The 16,498-nt window shown below is 38.0% G+C and overlaps 2 long non-coding RNA genes across 7 annotated transcripts in view; both read left to right on the top strand.

Moving 5' to 3' along the window:
• Nucleotides 1–7,017, top strand: part of LOC139949245 (uncharacterized) — a 126,216-nt gene extending 119,199 nt beyond the window's left edge. For 3 of the 6 annotated variants that reach the window (XR_011787531.1, XR_011787529.1, XR_011787532.1), the window contains 3 exons: nucleotides 1,809–1,928; nucleotides 2,197–2,808; nucleotides 3,309–7,007. This is a non-coding gene — a long non-coding RNA (uncharacterized lncRNA). Of the gene's footprint in view, nucleotides 1–1,808; nucleotides 1,929–2,196; nucleotides 2,809–3,308 lie in introns of all 6 variants that reach the window. The other 3 variants (XR_011787534.1, XR_011787530.1, XR_011787533.1) reach the window with 3 other exon arrangements.
• Nucleotides 7,018–9,636: 2,619 nt separating this feature from the next.
• Nucleotides 9,637–15,905, top strand: LOC139949084 (uncharacterized). The gene is made up of 4 exons (XR_011787514.1): nucleotides 9,637–9,693; nucleotides 13,620–14,238; nucleotides 14,908–15,007; nucleotides 15,839–15,905. It is a non-coding gene; the product is annotated as an uncharacterized lncRNA (long non-coding RNA).
• The last annotated feature ends 593 nt before the right edge of the window (nucleotides 15,906–16,498 follow it).

Genomic DNA, 16,498 nt, shown 5'->3' with positions numbered 1-16,498 from the left:
TCAGTCAGTGCAACAACAGAATATCTCAATTGTAAAAGTCATCTCGCGCGCAAACACATGATAAATTTGTTGTATCTTGGCGCCTTTTGGTTTTGTTGGTACATCCTGGTTCTTTTAAGTGAGATTTGTAATACTTTTAAAACGTTCAAACTTGCGTGAATTGTTAATGCTACTTAAGGAGATACAATGTTTTTGCACTGATGTTACGATATAGTAGTACACCAAACCAAAGTTTTACTTAACCGTGGTTAATGCACAATGTTTAGAAAAGTTTGTGCAAGACACCAGCTTGTCATCTTGGTTATTTGTACGATGTATTGCAATACACAGTACAGATTACGATTATTAAACCAGTGCTGTAAATATTGGCCAGAAAAAAAATATCGGCATGTGCAAGTAGTTGCAAAACGAAACAAGCATCTGGAATCAGTTGTTCTAGTTGGAACAAACAAGAAACCCAATCTGAAAGAGAAAAAATATGGGAATTTGATAAGGGAAAATATTGTACCCCCCCCCCCACACACACTAAAATGAAATAGGTAGAGGCCTATTTGAAGGAGGCAGGACTTTCCGGCACAGAGTGCCCCAGACATTGAATAGGGGGAGATTCAACTGAGGTGTTGAATCTCCATTGGGTCCGCCAATTGCCACCACTCGTCAATAAGTACAGCCACAAATGGTGCCAAACAGTTGTCGTTTTCTTCCCCAATGATTCAACAGCGCCGCCACACTATGCTCAAAACTAGGCTACATGTGATTTCCAAGTCTTCTCATGACTCTTGAAATGAAAAGTAGAACTTGGCAATAATTGTACCCAAGCAGCGAAATTCACCCAATGCTGTTGGTAATTTCAATATTTGTAAAGAAAAAAACAAATCTTTGGTAAAATTTTCCAAATCCAACAGTGCTCCAATCCAACCCATCTCGCCTCTCTCAGTTTCAGGGCCCAATAACTATTACAAAAAGCTGCTGAGCCGAATTTGATGTTACAAAAAGGAACTCTTTCTGTGTGAAAGATTTCCGGGAGGATTAGCTATAAAATAGCTTATATGCAACAGTCCAACCAATTGTTTCTCCAGTCAGTGCCCACCACAAAGCGGCTAAGCAGAAAAGTTTGCTTAGCAGAATTTGATGTATAAAAAGCTCTTTCTGCTTGTGGTAAAGATTCCCAGGGGTGGATTTCACAAAGAGTTAGGACTAGTGTTATCTCGATTTAGGACTAGTTACTCGTCCTAACTTAGGACTATCCATGCAATTTGTATATCTCCTAGGACTAGTCCTAAGTTAGACCTAGTCCTAACTCTTTGTGAAATCGACCCCAGTAGGATTAGCTATAATAACTTGGTTATAATGCAACAGTCTAACCATAACCAATTGCTTCTCCAGTCAGTGACCAATCATCACAAAGCTGCTAAGCACAGAAAAGTAATTACTGTGGTAAGACCAATGATTACATTTGGCGTAGAGCATGATAGCACTGTGTACTACTTATAACACCCATGAGGCAATAGAGTTTGGGAAACTGCAGAAATGTTGGGGTGGGGGCCTAGTTTTGTGAATGATAACAACAGGAGATCTAGAAGTGTAAATGCACCAAAAATACATTCCATGACAAACACATTATAAGCAAGTTTAAACAGCATTCCCATGCAAACATTTTCATTCAAGCACTTCTTTAAGCACTTAGTGCTGGCCCATCAGGGCTGCTTAACTCTCTTACCACTGGAGCTACCTTCATTTACTGTGATTGTTGTTGCCAAACATGTTTCACAACTTAGAGAATGTTATCTTTGTTTCCCAACATGCAGTGACTGAGATTGAGAACCTGGGATGGAGTCCTTCTCATCTACATGCTCTCTCATGACAGACCCTGCAACCACTGTAATCCCGTGGTATTACGGCACAGAGGGATTACGTCCATCCTAAAGGTATATTATTATCACCATTTATTCACTCTAACATCAAACCTGCACCAAACTGCATGATTAACAAGCTCACTCCCATCTACACCATCACTTTAAAATATACAGTCTGCGTCTTTGAGATGACAGAAACTTAGAAAAGTAGGGATTGAACTCAATTTTTGAGCTAATTTTGATTTGATTTTGAAGCAGTAGTCCCGTGATGATCACTAGATGATTACATTATATTAGACTCTATATGGTTTGTACTGATGTGATTACAACTTTCTTTCAGATGGCGCTCCCCTAGAGGTCATTCTTTCTCTTCAGTCCGATGGTGCAAATTGTGCTGATCTTGATGCAGCTCAAGAAAGAGCGCTAGATGGCATCTATATCAAGAATGCTACCAATGGCCCTTGATGTAAACTTGGAAGACCATCTATGCCCAACTTCCAGCTCTTTGATGCCCAACCAAGAGTATCTGTCAAGATCAGGAAACGAAGAATGAGGCTGGCTGGCCACTGTATCTGCCATCTAGAGCTAGCTGTGAGCCCCTAGTTCTCTTGGAACCCATCGCTGAAAACAGGAGCAAGGGTAGGGGGAGACTAACATTCGTAGATCAGCTGCAGAAGGACACCACACACAACCAGAAACAACTGAGCTTAAGATGCTGATGCTGTAGGGAGCGTGGAAAGCGACCAGGAGAGGTTCCTGAGATGGTGTCGGCTGAAGACAACCTCTCGCTCAACTACTACTTACATACAGGTGATTGTGATGACTACTTTTCTGCCATCCTGTCAACATGGACCATATGAAGATGTGACATCACAACACAAAGAGAGATACGTCATGGCTTGAGGAGATAGACATTAAGTGTTTCTACACCTACTTATCAGGATCCTTGAAGGTAAAAGATCTCTTTCATTTCAATATATTTATTTCAATGTTGCCATAAAGTTACATTAATTTGTGTACATCATTAAATTTAATATACATGATAATGAATAAATAATGGCACACCACAGATGTAGTAAAGACAATAACAATTTACACCGAAGTTGAGTAAATAATGACAAACAGGACAACATCTAGGCATAGGGTGAAGCAAGGCTTTTGTAAGCTAAAGTGCTATTCACATGACGGCAACTTAACTGGGGTCTGTTGCTTAATTTTAGCCTGTTGTAAAATGTAGAAATGTTTTTGCAAGAGAACTTGGACAGAAAAAAAAATGGTTGTCCTTTCATACAAGGAACATTTTGTTAAGTTTTACCACCAGGCTACAATAGCAAGGGACCCTTGCTAAAGTGCTCTTGTGTGAAAGGACTAAGCTTGCTTTGATATTTGCTAAAACTTTGCTAATACACACAAATTTAACTTTAAAATCTTTTTTATTTTCTGTTATTATAGGATGAGCAGAGTGGAACAACTAAGAGTTGGTTACGTCAAGATGCTGAGCCACATTATGCAGCACCAATAAAACTGTTGCTTCAACACAGTCTTTGTAAAGGAGGACTGTTTCTTCATGATGACTGCCCTCATCTAAGGTCATATCCACCAGCTTCGACTGTTACTAAGGATGTACTTTGACCAATGAGTAGACTTTCCACGAGCATGAACAACATTGAACAAATCTTCCAATGGATCTTGATATTACAGCATGATCATCCGGATTCATCTGCAAATTGAACTCACTAACACAAAGTTTTCTTATTGTGGAACAATGAATTGAATATTAGTATTGTTTGAAGCTTTGCAGGATGTGGATAAATAGGAAGAAACTATAAGTATTATAGTAAACTTGCGTGTACAACAATTTGTAACTCTTGTTTGTGTTAGTGTTGACTCTGAAAAGATCCTGTGTGGTCTCGACATTTCGAACAGTAGACTCCGCTCGTCGTCAGGAGAAAGCTGGACTAGTAGTGGTGGTGGAGCAAAGTAGCACTGGAGTGATGCACATTTGGGCGAAAGGATCCAAGTTGTTCTTGATCTGTAATGCCTGTCAGTTAGAGTGATGTCTTGTGGAACTGTGTGATGTGCTTGTATCTCAATGGCACCCCTGACTCTGCATCGGTGCAGAACTGGTTTGCATGCTGATCCGGCTCGCAATCAAACATGATCCCCATGCTATGCATGCGTACCAAGTATTTGCGAGATTGTCCAAACCAATCTATGTAGCAACTTTTTGTTTTCATACTGGTATTGTCTTCTAACCTAATTATTTTCAGAAGCCCTATTAATGCGTATTACCTTAACTATTGATCACTTTACTTTGAAGTGTTTTTGCCCGCTACGTGTATAGTAAGTTTAATGTTCATTTTATTTTGCCAGGTTCAACATTTACATGTATGGTTTAGTGTTAAATAAATACCTTGATCATATGAAACAAGAAACAACTGTGTGATATAGAATTAACATTGTAAAATTACTAAAACATACTAATATTGTCCTGTAAAAGACATTGCATTGTTTTGTTTTTCATTATTGAAACATTTCTAAAAACACATTGTACTTTATTCTAAAGCTTCTGTACCTCCTTATACTCGGACACAATTTGCTACAGACACCATTACTGAGATTTCGGTTACAGCTTTTGCATGACCAACAAAAACTGTGACAAAAGTGATGTTTAACCCTTTTCCCTCCCAAAAGACCCCTTAGATAATGCAACCCCATTGGTTAGAAGTTGGAATCTAAACCTATGATTGGCCAAGCCCTTACCCAATCAAAAACCCAATTTACTGACCTCAGCTGCTTGCTGATTATCCCTTGTATTCATGCAAATAGCCCTCAGAGGCCACCCAACCAGTCACATGACCTGGGGCCAATTTCATAGAGCTGCTTAAGCAAGAAATTTACTTAAGCACGAAAATAGCTCGCTTATTTTACACATGTTACTGGCCAAAATTTCCTGCCATATACATTGCTTATGACTAGTATTAAGCTGTTGTTTACTTAGCATTACAATTGAGTGGAGTCTTGGCCGGTAATCTGATTTTACTAAGCAATGAAATTTTTGCTTAAGCAAAAATTTTTGCTTAAACAGCTCTATGAAATTGGGCCCAGCTGTTAATGCTCAGCATTGCTTAACTCACATAGACTGGTCACCAGTCACCCCACTGTTTATGCACAACAACATGCACCACCCAGACTTATGCTGAGTATAAAGCATTTAATAATTTTAGTTGACAAAATGAATTATCGCCAAAACTATAAGAATAATCCCTAGAGGAACACACAGTCTGAGAAGTATTAACGCATTGACGCTTCTTATACGAATCTTTTGAGATTTATGTCGCCAAACTCTGTATCAAATATTAATAGGGGTTGTCAGTTTAGACGACGGATGGTTCTGTGAGGGTAATGATATTATTTGGCCTCATCTGCATTTGCGTTGGCTTTGACTCTTGTCGAAAACAACAATGTTTGGCTGAAAACTACTAATATCTTCGAAGCATGCATCTACCGCAGTAACAAAAACTCTCTATACCAAACAGGAAGCTGAACAATACACTGAGAAGCATTACCAAAACTTGTCAACTTTGGCTGGTACGCCTTATTCTGATAAACCCCCCAAAATAGCTATTGATCCCTGTTAATTATTGACTAGCGCCCTCTGTAGACTAGTTTTGTTTAGTATTGCATTCCGTGATCATTCCAAGATGGTGAATGCCGCGGGAAGTATAAAATGAGTAAGTGGACAATTTTTACTGTAAATATCTGTGTAAAGTATTATTTATGAAGTAACTAAAGCACACTAGTGAAGGTGAGGCCTGTTAGATTACATTTATCTGGTTCATTCCGCCGTCCGCTACTTTTAAATGCGTTTTCTTCGGTTTGGTCTACGCCTCTACTCTTCTTAATCTTAATCTTAGTCTTATTCTTAAAAATAAAGTTAAATTAAAACAAACAACTCTGTAAACAATGTAAATGTAAGTAAAAGTATCACTTACTTATGTATGTATTAGATGTCAATAGTAAAAACATCCACCTATATCAGCCAAAAGGAATGTTTTGTTTTGTACGTCTGTTGTGACTTTTTTTTTTTGTAACTTTGATTGTTGAAGCATGGTTGAAGCTTACGAAGGCCCATTAGTGCCAACAAAAAATAAAATTCAAATCCGTTATTACTGATTCGCAATCAGTTATTACGGATTAGTAATCCGTTATAACGGATTCGCAATCCGTTATTACGGATTATTAATCCGTTAATTCATTCTTATGGATTAGTAATCCGTTATTACGGATTAGTAATCCGTTATTACGGATTAGTAATCCGTTATTACGGATAAGTAATCCGTTATTACGGATTAGTTACATCATGACAAAAAATGCTTCACGGTGGAGACTCGACTTGATGTATTTTATTAATACTACTCAGATATAATAATGTCAATTTTGCCAACCAAGTGATGTTAGTTTGATTTTTATCCTTTTAATTATTTCACTCTGGGTCACCCAGAATTAATGGAACTACAACTGGGGTTCAGCCAGCTGACTGTTTATTTTTTTCCTAGGATAACATGAGGCACACAGTATATGGGCGTGGTGTCTAGCGAAAGTTTGTAGTAGTGACAAACTATGTCATTAGGAACAGACCAATCAGACCACACACTGCATGTACTGTATGCTATGGGTTGTTTCATTAAGTTGGCATGACATTCTAGGGATCTCTCACTCAAGAATGGGACTTGAATCAAGTCTAGGGCAGCATAGGCACCTGCAAAATCGTGTTAATTGATAAAAGTGAATCACTAAAGAATGCACTTACCACTACAAACCATGGCAGATGTTAATAAATTTCTGAAGAAAGCGCTCTATATAGCGCTCGACTCTTTTGCAAATAAAACATTCTCAAAACAATCTCTGCGTGTGAAAGTAAACGATCCTGATAAATTATGCCCCCTTTTTTTGAAAGAACAGTTTGAATGGTATCCTGAACTGATCTGATGACACACTTCGATGCTCATGAATAATGCCAGAGTAGAGACCGGTTTCGCATGGCAATTATTTCCTCTTTGCAACTATCCTGAGGACATTGCATATGTCTGTTGTGTTCAAATTATTAGTCTGTAGAAATATGTATCGATGGTGTTTTGATGCAACGCTTACGAAATAATGATTGAATTCCACTATATTTTCTTGATCTGAACAGTAAAAAAAAGTTTTCTTGTTCATGCATTCCGAAGCTTGTGTATCAGTTTTGTTAACCTGTCCCCGAACCCAAGCTTGCTTAGCAGCTGAGCTCATCTTTCTCGCATCCAAAGCTTGCTTAGCAGATGCGTTTACCTGTCGTCCAACTGAAGCTTGCTTATCGGATGAGTTTACCTGTCCCTCTACTCTAATTTGCAGATGAGTTCGTTTGTCTCTCAACCAAAGCTTGCTTAGCAGATGCATTGTAATACCTGTCACCAAACACAAGCTTGCTTATCAGATAACTTTACGGCCATGCTACTATCAAGTCTATAATTTTGCTTATTTAAAATGTCATGTGCATTGGAACTCTTTTTTAGATGTTATGGCCAAGTGTGGGTTCAAGTCCCTGTCATTACACTTGTGTCCCTGAGCAAGCAACCTAACTGTAATTGCTTCTCTCTCCCCAGGGGTTAATGGTTACATGATGTGGCAGGCAGAGATGGTTCTAGTAATTGATTTAGTGCACTAGCGCATAGTTGCGCAGGCTGTATACTCCTCAGGGTGCTGAGATGTAAGGACTGAATAAGCGGCCCACAGTGACCATGGGTATAATATTACAAGCGCTTAGCTACACCCTTTGGGTGAAAAGTGCTTTATATAAAATGTTGTTGCTAAGTACGACCTCTGAGAGGTTCAGTTAAGTTTTAGCTGGGCATGAATCACAATTTGATTAACCGAAAATGCCTTTAATTTGAGGGCGGAAAGTTTCAAGTTGTTTTATTTATCCTGACCATTTCTATTGACAGAGGGCGTTATAGGATTTGCATCCACCAAAAGTGCATTGTAGATGGCGGCATTCATTAGATACCACCCTACAACTAACCATTCTTTGGAATAAAATGATCTGTTTTTTGTACCTGTCTTTAGCTTCTTTAGGGAGCCACTTTTGCTTTGTGGCCCCAGGGCTGAATATTTCAGTATAACATACAGCGGATTGTTACTGCAAATCTTAGCTGTACGACCCTTTACTTATTAAAATCTATGCTCTATTTGGTTTGCTTCGATTGGTTCATAAACGCTATTTAAAAAGTGTTAAAAGTAGTCAGGAGAATCTGCAATTTTTGAAAAAAAAAGAAAAAAAAAAAGAAAACAAGAAGTGTGCTTCTTTCTGAAGACTTCAGTATCGAATATTATTCCCACTTGAAAAATACCGCTCGAAATAAATGCTGGATGAAATTTAAAGAAGAATATTGAGGGACTAGACCACTTAAAGGTTCTTTGAAACATTTGCGGGCCGGACAATAGGCGGCGGCAAAATGCCAAAGTATGAGTCTGCGCTTAAAGTAGGCCAACATTCTTGCACCAATTGATTTATTTGTTACCCACAACTATAACTAGTAACAGTGTTAAAACCTAACCCACATAAAACAATCATATTAATACAACATTAAGAAGTATTATATCTCGTTTACTATTCCTACCCCACTTGGTCGTCTTGCTATACCTTTTTCACAAACAATCACACACAAGTTCAAGTGGGGACAAAGTTCAACTCCCTGACCCCCCCCCCCCCCCCCCCAACACACACGCACCCCTTACTTCACGCATGAAATCCCATTGGCAATTTTGTGACAAAAAGAAGGATCCAAGCTCGAGAGCGGTTGACCAATCAGATCTTGGTATTTGTTCCTGTATAGTTCTTAATGGAGGGCATTTAACACACGAAATCCCATTAAGAATTTTGTGACAACTTTGTGACAAAACAAGGATCCAAGCTCGAGAGCTGTCGACCAATCAGATCTTGGTATTTTTACCTACACAGTTCTTAATGAAGAGCATTACTACACGTAATCCCATTAAGAGTTTTGTGACAAAAATAAGGATCCAAGCTCGAGAGCGGTTGACCAATCAGATCTTGGTATTTTTTCCTGTATAGTTCTTAATGGAGGGCATTTAACACACGAAATCCCATTGTGAATTTTGTGACAAAACAAGGATCCAAGCTCGAGAGCTGTCGACCAATCAGATCTTTGTATTTTTACATGCACAGTTCTTAATGAAGAGCATTTACTACACGTTATCCCATTAAGAGTTTTGTGACGATCCAAGCTTGAGAGCGGTTGACCAATCAGATCTTGGTATTTTTACCAGCACAGTTCTTAATGGAGGGCATTTAACACACGAAATCCTATTAAGAATTTGTGACAAAATGAGGATCCATGGCCATCCAATCAGAAGCACAGACAAACCTGCTGAGCAGTATTCATGAAATTGACCCCTGGATGTGTACGTGACATACTACGTCACAGAGCAGACCAATCAGAACACGGAAAGTAAAAGCCAATGAAATGCCAGCTATTATCCATCTATTGAACTCATTCATAAATACAGCATGCATTTCTTCGGGCCCAGCTTTTGTTTGTTGTTATCATGTGGAGTTTTCTACCCCTCGACTATGAGCCTTTGTTTTGATGATTTACCCAGTTGTAAAAGTATTACGTAAGTTCTTTTTTTTTCTGTTAGCACGTGATTCAGTGGAAATTTCCGTTCAGATTTCTTTCACTTTTGTTAAAACTCTGGCAGCGTGGTTGGCCAGTTGACTCAACGCTAAGCTACGGTAAGGGTGGTTGTAGCAGGATGCGGATGGTAACTTTTTAAAGTAAGCTAGATGACTGAAGTTAGTTAGATATTGTTTTATATTTATGGGAGTATTTTGCCTTGTTTTCCTGTGCACCATGTGCTATGCTGTGCTACGTTACTAAATGCTGTGTTCGCCGTCTACATGTAAATGCTTCTTCTCGTATCGTAGGACATCCTGTTTTCAAGGTGTCCCTATAATCGCGGCAAATCTGTTACCTCTCGTGATTGATGTAAAAACAGTCTGTAAATAAATTGTTTGTGGTTTGACCGTTGTTTGACTTGCCAAGCAAAGAGTCTCCTATCACTTGACCAAAACTTAGAACCATGTAAGGCTCCACTCGTTAGTTGCACTTGCAAATGCAAATTTAGTGCTTTAGGCGTTTCTACAACTTTTTACTAGGTACAAAAATTTGTCACAATGTTGGGCCATATAAAGAAAAATTGCCCTCCGGAAAAGTTTTCTCAAACACTTTTTAACTTACATTTTACGAGGATCAGATCTTGTGACTGAATATTCTGCTGAGCATTCTGTGAAATAAATACAGAGACTTAAATAAGCCATGTGCCCTATATCATTTTCTTTGGAGAATGTTGTTTTAACCCTCATTAATATTAAAAATTAAAACATTTGCTAGGTGATTCAATTATCACTATTAAAATAACGAAAAAATAAATAAAAATACAAGCCATTTACAGCTCAACAAGGTGGGCTAGGAAACGTTTGCCCTTCACACTCCTGGAATTCTTATTTAAAACTGCATCTGGCAATTAGTCTGTTTGCAAGCTTGTCTCTATGTTGTTTGTTCTCACAGTGAGCTCAGCCGCGTTGGTCCAGAAAATTATCCCTGCAAAAAAGAAGTAGCAAACAAATGCTCACCCAATTTTCACCCTCATTAGTTAACATATATGCCTCCCCCTCGTTGAATTGTTTTAGGTTTAAGACTAAGTTTCTTATTGTGTCTGCCTCATCTCTGTTTTTTCCTTCAATTTAACATCTAATTATTTGAAGTTTACAAGTTCTATTGTAGCCTGCCTGATAATAGTCCAAACATTGATACATAAATGTCATCCACTTTACTTTTTGAGCATAACATTGGATTGTAAAATTGTGTCTCTTGTCTATAGTAAATATAATAAGATTCTTTAAGGCAGTGCAGGGGTCGAAATTAAGTGTATTTCCATGGTAGTCAGCAGGGCTAGTGACCAATAATTTTTAGTAGCCCTGATTAGATTTTGGTAGCCCGAAAGACACATTATGTCTCGCGTCACGGCTCAAACTTTACAATACACCAATAACATAGTTCTTTATTGTTTGTAATGATGATTTTTGCATTATTTTTCCACTAGCCCGTCGGGCTATCAAACTGGAAAAATGAGTAGCCCGGCTGTAAATCTGGTAGTCCCGGGCTAGCGGGCTAGTGGCAATTTCGACCCCTGCAGTGGACGCTATTGGTAATAGTCAAAGACTAGCCTTCACAGTTGGTGTATCTCAACAAATGCATAAAATAACAAACTTGTGAAAATTTGAGCTCAAACGATCATCGATCTTGCGAGAAAAATAATGAAAGAAAAAAAAACGCCCTGTCACACAAAGTTATGTTTGTTTTATGGTTGATTTCGAGACCTTAAGTTCTAAATCTTAGGTCTCGTGATCAAATGTGTAAAATTTGTGGAAAATTACTTCTTTCTTGAAAACTACATGTATGGCACTATAGAGGGAGCAATTTCTCACGATGTTTTATACCATTAACCTTGCCCTGTTACTCGTCACCATGAAAGGTTTTATGCTAATAATTTTTTTGAGTAATTACCAATAGTGTCCACTGCCTTTAACGTCCCATCCGAAGGACAAAGCAATGGTTAAGTGTTTTGCTTAAGGACACAAGTGGCACGGCTGGGGATTTGAACACTCACTCTGCTGATCAGAAACACCAGAGTTTGAATTTGGTGCTCTTGACAGTACTGCTCGGCCACTACTCTTCCACAACTCCAGGTTATCTTTGTGGGCTAATGCATACCTCCATGTATTAAGTAAAACACTACAGAAACTCTGCAGTTGACATGCTCTCACTATGAAATCTTCATCTAGTTCATCATTCTCCTTGAAATTGCCTTTTCAATCCTTTTTGACCTTGTTCTCATGGAGTTCTCTGCTAACTAGCCATAACCTTAGTTTTAAATTGTTGTTACTGTGCTGTACTGCCAAACCCTCCTAAGGCTATCATGAACACAGCCAGATAGATTACTGTTTAATAAGGGGAAGTCAACCTGAGTGATAAGTGGTTTATTGGTAAGCCTTCACCTTGTTTAAGGTCAGCAGTACTGTGTCCAGCCATGGATCTAGGGTCCTAGCTCTATGGTCCAGCAGTGTCCAATATACTCTGCTCGTTTACATTTGGAGTAGAGCATGACATAGCATGAGCAAATGAGGCCATGGAATTGGGCTAGTGTGAAATTACATTTCAGGGAATTAGTCAACAACTTAAAGCCATTATACACTTTCGGTAAACAGTATTGTCCAAGTCCCACACTTCGTGTATCACAACTTATATATAAAACAACAAACCTGTGAAAATTTAGGCTCAATCGGTCATCGGAGTCGGGAGAAAATAACGGGAAAACCCACTCTTGTTTCGCCGTGTCATGACATGTGTTTTAAATAATTATCCGTAATTCTCGCTAACGAGAATTTATATTGTTTTACTGTTTTCTCAAAAAGTAAAGCATTTCATGGACTAATATTTCAAGAGAAGTCTTTCACCATTACCTTCTGTAAACCCTGTAAATTATTTGCAAATCTGTGAACTTTTGTTTTTTTGTCTGTACCGAAAGGGTCCAATGGCTTCAAAAGGTCTGGGCTTGGATGGGGAGCATTCCTTAAAACCATTGCGAAAGTCACAGAGCCCAGGTGAAGAAAAAAAAATGCCCCAAGGTGAATTGGATGGTTCACAAAAGAGAAACAATTAAATTTCAGCCAACTCCTGCGTTCAATGAGATTTCGGATGGTTTCACATTGGATAGTGTCTGGTGTGATATCTTTTAATTTAAAGAAACAACTTTGCCAAAACCAAATACTCCCCAGCGATCATTCATTTACAATCCTGCATGTAGAATGAGCTACTTGGACGGGAAACCGATCTTTGTCAAACTTCTTTGAAACCTAATCTTTATAAGACTGGTTAATAAAAGAAAATTAAACAGTTAGTGGCCACTCTTAAAAATAATGTTAATGAGACAAATTTCGTTAGAAGCCTACACAAGTTTATTTTATAGTATATGGATGGTTATGGATTCTTGATTCCAGCGCTTAGTGTGTGATCCAAAAAGGCTAGGGTTTCACTTTGAACTTAGACCTCAGTGTGGCAATAAAACTTAACAAGTTTTGGAATTAGATGACGTTATAACTTTAAATCAATGTTTAAGTTTTTACCAAAAAATTTACTGGAGAACCGTAGTTGCTACATGCAAGATCTTTGCACCCTGTGAAAGACCCTGGATATTATTTTTTAAAGCTTACACAAAGTGTGTGATCTTTACTTCTGTTTAAAAATTAAAGGATTTGGATACTTTGGTAACACAAAAGACGATGTCCGCAGATTTACATTTAACTTACACCAGAGATAATGATTGTGTAAAGCTTTCCTAAAAATATTACTATCTGAGGTGCTGTAGTTCTACATGCTTAGTAGTTTTTGTGAATGATAACGGCAGGAAAACTAGAAGTGTAAATGCACCAAAAATACAATAACATGACAAACGTATTATAAGCAAGTTTACATGTAATTGGCATTCCAATGCATTCAGTCTCGTTCAAGTACTTTATTTAGCACCTTGCCCCTCGTTCCAAAACTACTCTCTAACCACTGGAGCTACCATCTTTTACTCTGGTGTTGGCAAAAATGTTTCACAACTTTGAGAATGTTATCTTTATTTCCCAACATGCAGTGACTGAGATTGAGGACCTGGGATGGAGTCCTTCTCATCTACATGCTCTCTCATGACAGACCCAGCAACCACTGTAATCTCGTGGTATTACGGCACAGAGGGATTACGTCCATCCTAAAGGTATATTATTATTACCATTTATTCACTCTAACATCAAACCTGCACCAAACTGCATGATTAACAAGCTCACTCCCATCTACACCATCACTTTAAAATCTACTAAGCTCATTTCCATGCTTGCATGTTACATCTTAACAATCAGGGGTTCGTTATACGACAGCGAAAACGTACCCCATCTATAACTCCACACCATCCGTTATCAGTCACTTGTCATGTAACAACCACTCACACCATTTATATGCACCTGAAATATTCCCAAACTAAATGGAATCATTGTGTTTGGAGGTGCATTTTCTGAATGTATGTATTTTCTGTTCTTTATTTACTGCAATGGTGAAATGCGGAACCAACTGCCATTGGAATACGCATTATGGAGTCCAATGGAAACTGCACCAGTCATTCCAGGGCCATGAAGACTTCATTGGAGCTGTGGTGAGCGGAGGTTGCTGTGAGGAAAACAACACTTACACATTTTAAAGTTCAGGAATAGAACCTGAAGGTAAGTTTATGTTCAGGATGTTTATAGTTTAAAAGTTCTTGCAGGACCAAAATTGTAAACCAAAAATCCTGAAATTATCATATTTGGTTAATTTTGGTTAAAGCCAATGAACACTTTTTGAACAGAACAACAAATTAAAGTTCAAAGATTAATAAATAACTCACAGGTTTTACAGAAGGTAATGGTTGAAGACTTCCCTGTGAAATATTATTCCATGAGATGCTTCACTTTTTGAGAAGACATTAATACAATTATCAATTCTCAATATTGAGAACGACTGATTATTATAAACACTTGTTGTGACCGGCGAAACGTGCGTAAACATAGGTGGGTTTTCCCGTTATTTTTCCCCCGACTCTGATGACCGATTGAGCTTAAATTTTCACAGGTTTGTGTACAAGTTGTGATACACGAACTGTGGGTCTTTGGACAATACTGTTTTATCGATGATGTGCTATTGCTTAAAGAGAGCATCAGGCAAAGAACAATGTCAAATTGAGTTTTGCTCTTCACTACTTTTCAAATTGATATGAAAATTGTTGAGTTCTTTTGGGTTTTTTTTTTTTTTTTTTGGGGGGGGGGGGAGGTCTCTCACTTCATTTGATAATGGTGTAAAATGCCATTATGTTTGATACCCTTACAACATCTTTTATGTTTCATTCCCTTCAGCTGTTTTCCAGACCCTGATGACACCATTGGAGCTGTGGTGAGTGGAGGTATGCTGTGAGGAAACGACACTCATTTTAAAGTTCAGGAATACAACCTGAGGGTAAGTTTATTTGCATGATGTTAATAGTTTGGAAGTTCATTCAGGGCCGTAATTTGTAAAGGATTTTCCTGAAATGATGATAACTTGTTAATTTATGTTAAAGAGGGGCTCCTGCAAAGGTCAAATTGAGCTGGGGGATTCACTATTTTTCAATAAAATTGTTTATTGGGGGGAAGGGTCTCTGACTTCATATTGTAATGGTGTAAAAAGCCATTATGTCTGATGCCCAACAATTTATTTTATAGAAATAAAACAATAGTGGATATCACCATATTTTGAAATACATGGTCGATAAATTGTTGTACATAAATTGTTAATTTCATTTTGAAACTCTGATCATTCAATCCAAAGGGCATTACATCTGAGTTAAAGCCATTGGACCCTTTACATAATTTACAGGGTTTACAGAAGGTAATGGTGAAACACTTCTCTTGAAAAATTAGTCCATGAAATGCTTTACTTTTTGAGAAAACGGTAAAACAATATAAATGCTCGAATTACGGATTTGTTATAAACATGTCATGACACGGCGAAACGCGCGAAAACAGGTGTGGGTTTTCCCTTTATTTTCTCCGGACTCTGCTGTCCGATTGAGCCTAAATTTTCACAGGTTTGTTATTTGATATAGAAGTTGTGATACACGAAGTGTGGGACTTGGACAATACTGTTTACCGAAAGGGTCCAATGGCTTTAATGTGACTGACACAGAAATTCCTCTTGGGAATGTACATACCCATTTTTTTTTATGTCCGATGATGTCATGTTACATTAACTCAATGATTGAGCTAATTTTGCGGTTTGAATGCAGTTATTGTATGATTCTCCATACAGGTGATGTCACAAGGATACTGGCTACCAAGGATCATGGAAGGAGGACGAGGGTGTCTTATGGTCTGAGGATGCAAGTTTCCAGGTAAGACGACTTAAGAAAGTAAAATACAGTAGAAGTTATTTTACTGTCCATAAGTATCAAGTCGTAGAAAAAAGTGCTTTTGAAAAGTTAATGTGGCTTATTTTGAATGCCCAAACAAAACTAGCTCAATAAACCATGCAGTTTAACCCTTAACAGAACCTAAACATTCCTTTCTTTCCTCTGATGTGTTCATCAGTGTTCATCAAAGTTTAACGAAAAATTTACAATTTTTATACGATTTGCTAAATGCAGACAAACGAGTTGATGAGAAATATTTGACTCTCTAAAAATTCAAAGAAATAAACCCTAACGAATAATATGATAGAAAAACTCAAACACACATTTATGTTCATATAAATTATTCCCAAACTAAATGGAATAATTCTATTTGGAAGTGCATATTCTGAATGTATCTATTTTTTGTCTTTTATTTACTGCAATGGTGAAATGTGAAACCAACTGCCTGTGAAGTACGAAGTCCAATGAAGACTGCACATCAATGGCATGTGCGTTCGTGCTGGTGACGTCCATCCGCCGATGACCAAGAAGACAACCGCTGGTTGCCTGGCTTCATAGAG

This window comes from Asterias amurensis, chromosome 16, assembly GCF_032118995.1.
Source record: "Asterias amurensis chromosome 16, ASM3211899v1".
NCBI classification, from domain to species: domain Eukaryota; kingdom Metazoa; phylum Echinodermata; class Asteroidea; order Forcipulatida; family Asteriidae; genus Asterias; species Asterias amurensis.
Note: the sequence above shows the minus strand (reverse complement) of the source record. Positions and strands in the feature narration are given on the sequence as shown.